At 30.5% G+C, this 6,072-nt stretch overlaps 1 protein-coding gene and 1 long non-coding RNA gene across 3 annotated transcripts in view; both read left to right on the top strand.

Annotated features, from left to right (window-relative positions):
- Positions 1 to 218: 218 nt before the first annotated feature.
- Positions 219 to 6,072, top strand: part of mRpS31 (mitochondrial ribosomal protein S31) — a 33,291-nt gene continuing 27,437 nt past the window's right edge. Inside the window, exon 1 of one of the 2 annotated variants that reach the window (XM_087163983.1) lies at positions 219 to 291. The gene's annotated coding sequence lies outside the window, so the exon portion shown is untranslated. Of the gene's footprint in view, positions 303 to 6,072 lie in introns of both variants that reach the window. The other variant, XM_087163984.1, reaches the window with a different exon arrangement.
- On the top strand, positions 407 to 4,505 carry LOC147809363 (uncharacterized). The gene is made up of 2 exons (XR_015433733.1): positions 407 to 679; positions 3,463 to 4,505. It is a non-coding gene; the product is annotated as an uncharacterized LOC147809363 (long non-coding RNA).

Genomic DNA, 6,072 nt, shown 5'->3' with positions numbered 1-6,072 from the left:
ATCTTGGTTTAAATTATTAAATTTGGAAACTTTATGGGATTCAAAACTACATTAAGCTTAAATTAAGCATTGCAGACTTCATTAAAAAAAAAACTTTGGTGATCTAACTACGAAAAATATAAAGGAATTGAAAAACATTGTAATACATTCTCACACATCTGAACTGTGGAGAAGGCTTTCTTTATAGTGCATTCGAGCGCTGCGATCGTGAAGTCACTGTCCAACAGCATGGATCATTTGCACAGGAAAAAGCAACCGGAAACGTTTTTATGTCCTGTGTGCATTTATCATGTAAACATAACGGAGTGTCTATTGCACCGATTATCGGCGCAGTAAAATTCATTTTGCTATCTTACCGATCAAATTTTTAACCAATCATAGAGCGTATCTGTCCACGTGACTCTCCGATTTTTTTTTAAAAAATAATTTAGCTCTGTTTATCGTAGTCAAGGCAGCTACAATTTTTGTAGCATCTTGATTTTCTTCATATGAAGAATAACAAATAACCATTCATGAATTTGAAAAAGAAAAAAGGACGATCTTCTGGAAGAGAGAAGCGAAAACTTTAGAAAATGCTTCAAAGAAATTTAAAAAATTTGATAAGGCTCCGCTGGAATTGAAATACACATGGTGGAAGAATTCATTAAAAAAAATGTACAGATAACAGTCGCCAATCCAAGTAAGTAAATTTTGTATTGTTTAATTAATTTTTAAAATGTGTTATTTAAAATGAATTATTTAAAATGTGTTAATTGATTAGCAACATCGTTCCTGATGTCACCATGTCAATAGTCACTATACACCTTGTAAAGAACAATTTAACACTCTTGTTTTATATGTTCTCTGACCTGCTATTTATTATTTTATATTGTGTCTGCAAGCCCTTATAGAGTTTAATTTATACATTTTTTATACGTAGTTTGTTTAAAAAAAATTTTATTTTCCTGAACCTTTACTCAAAATTGTCCAGCTGCTGTCTCCAGATAAACAATTTTTGCAGATAAAATCAATGAATGAGGATCATGACCATGTCCTCTCCGAATCTTTGTTCCGTTCTTCGCCTAAAGAAAGCCTGATACCTGTTGAGCACCAAGAGAAAGTTCACAAATATGTGAATCTCCAAGTATCTATATTTTTGTTCCATTTCATATAGATAAAAATTTTTCCTACATTTACTCTAATTATCTCCATTTTCTATCATAATATTGTTTGTATAGTTAAGAAATTATTTTGTTACTCAGAGTGATTTACACTGACTTACGTGTGAATATTATAATATCTATTTGAACTTATTGTTGTTGCTCAAATTGTTGTTAATGGAGATTTCTGTATCGTGATCTGCGGCAGAGTAATCGCAAAGTCCAGGAAACTTGCGGCAGAGTAATCGCAAAGTCCAGGAAACTTCCGGGCAGTGACCCGCGAGAAACTAAAAGAAATGTCATAGAGAGGGACTGACTCGTAAGGTATAACTTGTAGTTACCCCTAGGCAATTATCTACATATATTTTTTAAAAAATTTGCAAGTTTAAAATCTGTTTGGCGCCTTGGCAATTGTAGTTGCTTCGCCAGATCACAATACGAAATATCCCGTTTTTTTACCTTGCCATAATGTCAAATATATTTTAGTTATATATAAGAGCATAGTAAATTTTCATATGCAGTCCTTGCTTTAAATTTTATGTATCCATAAAATATGGTTAGAAGCAAAAGACACATAGAAAATTCAAATTCTGAATTTGTTTTTGGCCAAGTAAAATAAGTTTTGAGGCAAATTTAATGTTTGTGTTCTAAAAATAAATTCAATGAAATACTTGTAAGTAAAGCAAGTACATTGACTTTAGTTATGCAAACTGTTATAACAATATAATTTTTTTAATAATTTAATGCATGACCCTTATAATAGTATTATATTAGTAAACAATTTGTTTCCGATTGAGGAAGAATATATTCGGAGTGTTATTATTATAAATAGTGATTTTGTGCTGACATTTAATATAATTCATATCTCTTTAAATATCTTTATTCACTTTAAATTATGACATAGTATTTTTTATGATAATGATCTTTTTTTTTATAAGTTTTACTGTGTAAATATTTTTATTTAAATAGTATTGTAAAAGCTTAAAAATAGAAATAAATCCAAAAAGTTAATATAAAATGCATATAACAAAATTAAAAGGAGTTTAAATAACGCATCATCACCAACTCACTAATACATATACAGTGATACCTCGAGATACGAGTTTAATTCATTCCCTAACCTTGCTCGTATCTCAAAGCAATTTTGCCCATTGAAATGCCATTAATCCGTTCCGTCCCCAAAAATGCTACCCTCAATTGTTTTTGTTGTGTGTTTTTGAATAAGAAAAATGTATTTATAAATGACAAATACTATATAAAAACATAATAAAAGAGAATGTAAAGCAGAAAAAACTGCTTTTATAAAGTGTACATGCATATTTGTATTTTGGTTACTTAAATGCAACTTACACACAACTTAAATGCTACTATATGCTTAATTTTAGTCACTGCTTTTCTCTTCACTGGTCTTTGCTTTTTTAGCCAGATTTAAAAACTGTCCAAGGAGGTTTGTTTCTTCCTTTTCAGAATGCTGGAGAAATGAGTTAGGCAAGTCTCATTAAATAGCTCCGATGTACTACCAGTTTCAACTTTTTCAGGGTGTTTCTTTTCCACGAACTGTGAAATTCTCTTCCACATTCCCAAGAATTCTTTTATCTCATTTGTAGAGATAACCTCCTCCACCTCTGGTTCTTCCTCGAATCCAATTTCTTGCAGCACACCCCAATGCTCACCCATCACCAGGTCCATGGATTTTCTCAGAGGCACAATCTCCTCCTCCGCTGGCACTTCGAGTTCGAATCCTTCAAAGCTACGGACTTAGCCGACAGCACAATTTTCGGCTATAGACTTCCAGGCTCGGTGGGTGAACGGGAGCATTGTCGAGGACGAGAAGGGCTTGCAAGGCCATTCCTCGTATCTCAAATAACTCGTATGTAAGGGCATTCGTATCTCAAGGTACCACTGTATTTGAATCTTTTTTATTGTTAAAGACACAATTTTTAACTAACATTATAAAATATAAATGCAACAATAATGTGAAAGGAACAAGTATATTAATCTTGCATTAAAACAATTTCAATTTGGTCAGATTTATTATTTTCCCTTCCTTAGCTTTTCTAACTGCACAATTTAGCAAATGAGATTACAATACACAATTTAGCAATTCTTTCTAAAATTAAAAAAAAATTTCCTTTTTTTTTTGTTTTGTTTTGCATATTTAAAAAAAATCACTCATTAAATGGCCCAAAAATTAATTCTATTATTTATGCCGGGTTCCCATCGTCCTTAAAAACTACTTTATTTTTATTTTAGCAATTTTTATCTTCTGCAATGATTTCTTTTATTTAGCTTTTTTTTTTCTTAAAATATTTTATATTTTTAGGTTTAACGACAAAAGTTGTTGGTTTGAAGAGGAAGAAAGGTAATAGGCCCACTCCTTTTACAAGAAAAGCAGTTTTGGAGGGGAAAAAATATGCTTATGAACTGCTTTGTAGATGAGACATTATCGAAGACCATAAATAAAGGCATTTTGAAGAAGAAGCTGCTATAGAATGTGGTATAGAGAAGGTTTCTTCTTGTATGGAATCATGTGTTGAAATTAATGAAGTGAAGCTGTTCTTTACTTCTGATGGGTGGCTATTGGTTAAAAATGTGATTTTACAAAATCGAGAATGATGACATGGGAATGTTATTCATGCAAACAAGATTGCGGTATGGTGATACTATTTTGTGCGACTCTTATTCGCAGTGGTATCACTATTCCTGTGTCGGCCCTCTGCAGCCTCCAGAGCAAAAGTATTGTTCAAAATCTAAACTTTTTAGACTTTTTTTTTAGCTTATTTTAATTTTCTTCCTGTGAGATATATTTTGAATAGATATTTGTCATGTGTAAGCCAATTTTGAATAAATATTTGTCATGTGTAAGCCAACTTTATATTTTTTTTTAATTCTGAAACAAACTTTATTTCTTAATTAGTAATTTTTATTGCTTTTTTTTTAAAAAAAATATTTGTTTAACCATTGTCAAATTTCAAGTGAATGTCCACATAAAAACTCATCATTTACCTTTCATTATTAATTTCTGATGGACTTCAATGACATAAATTTTCCCACCAAGTTGTTAAATAATTAAGTTTATAGGTATAGGTGTTACCTATTTTGATAGAATAGAACTTTACTTTCAATAAATTTGCATTCAGTATGTTCCTTTTAACTGTAATTTATGTAGTATATGTTTCTTTCAACTTTGTGATTGCTTGCTTCTAATCCTAATTGTATAAATTTATATTTAGTTTTTTAAATCTGCTACATTTTTATCCAATAAAAGTTTAGTTTCTTCCTGCATTTGTGTTTGATGAAATTTTGATAATATACAAGGTTTTGTATTTATAGAAATGTTTCGAGAATAAATTTTTAAAAAATCTACTCCTTTCTTTCCTACACTTAATCTTTAAATATTGATTATAAAATTCCTATTTATCAACTTCCTCTGTTTTATGAAGATTTTACTTTGAAAATTATCTTTTATATTTGATTCTTAATTTAAATAAGTGGAACTTAAAAAATTTTAACCTCCACAACATATGTATAATATCAAACATATATAGTACCAAACATGGTATTACTTTGATACAGGCACTGAAAAAATTAAATCGTATTTAATTAATTTTAAATCTTAAATGACAATACAAATAAATCTGAGTTACTTAAGATTCCAGCAGTTTATCTTCACACAATTTTATTTTTTAACTTATTTTTGTGTCTACTCCAGGTTAGTGAAAGGACATTTTATACTATGTCCCAGGTTCAAAAAACAAGTGCTTTAAATTTCTCAAGAAATACTTAAAGGATTATTTTGTAACTTTGAAGATGTTTAGTTTTTTGCGCATCAGACACAGATCTATAGCAATTCAGTTGAAATTTGAGACTTCTACCCGTAAAGAAGGTTGAACTCCGACCCACCCCAGGGGGGTATACGGAGATAAAAGTAAAATTATTACAATAAAATTTCTCTAAAAACTAAAGTTACAGTAAAATTTCACCAAATGACAGTGGTGGTGATCAGTTAAAAGTGGATTAACAATAAAGTTTGACAATTAAAAACATGTGTTAAAGGCAATGAAACCCAATAGCGCCGGTGTAAGTGTCGAGAATTAAATGATTATAATAATAAGGAAACAAGAGATAAAAAATCTCAAAACTAAAATCAATGAAATCCAAAAGTCCAAATAATAAATGTCTAAAAGTAAAAGTCTCACTAGAAGTCTATGAAGTCTAAAATCAAGAGTAAATAAAAATTCAAAAGGTAAGGCTAAAAGTTGATTAGTAAAAATTAACGATGACATGCTCTATTGTTGGTTCATGACTGGGGTCAGTTGATCTGGGGCTAGAATGTCCTCGAGGGTTTGTTTAATAATTTGAGTCACAATTTTCCTGCAGGTCAATATAGCGAAGAATTGATGTTCCTCTTCGCAATTATTCATGTGGGTTCCACGAAGTGCCCGGAATCTTGGACAGTGCTTAAGTAGATGATCAATGTCCTGTCTCACTCCACAGTAATTGCATGAAGCTGATTTTTTGAAATATTTTTGTTGATAGGTCCCGAACACTCCGTGGCCAGTAAACTACCCGTAAGGCAGAAAAAATTCTAAGTTTATTTACAATAATTCTCTTAAGTGGTAAAGTGACAAATTTAGCTTTCAGTGGTCCAAAAGTAATCGTAACTTGTTTTGTCAATAGGCAGGGCTGATTACGCTCTGGAAAAATCCCGAATTTTTCGCTAACAGTGATCATAAGATCGAATGTTCAGACGTTTCAAAAAATCATTGATCACAGAAGTTTCTGGAAATCAAATTTTCAAAGGCGAAACTTAAAAATACAGTTTATTTTATTTGTTTGTAAGGGAGAGCCAGATACTTTATAAGCTTATATTCCTGATAAATATTTATTTTTTATTAGTAAATGGTTATTATAATCATAAACTCAAGAAAAA

This window comes from Parasteatoda tepidariorum, chromosome 5 (genome assembly GCF_982258835.1).
Source record: "Parasteatoda tepidariorum strain Cologne lab strain chromosome 5, Ptep-v5.0, whole genome shotgun sequence".
Taxonomy (NCBI): Eukaryota; Metazoa; Arthropoda; class Arachnida; order Araneae; family Theridiidae; genus Parasteatoda; species Parasteatoda tepidariorum.
This window is presented reverse-complemented; position numbering and strand designations above follow the sequence as displayed.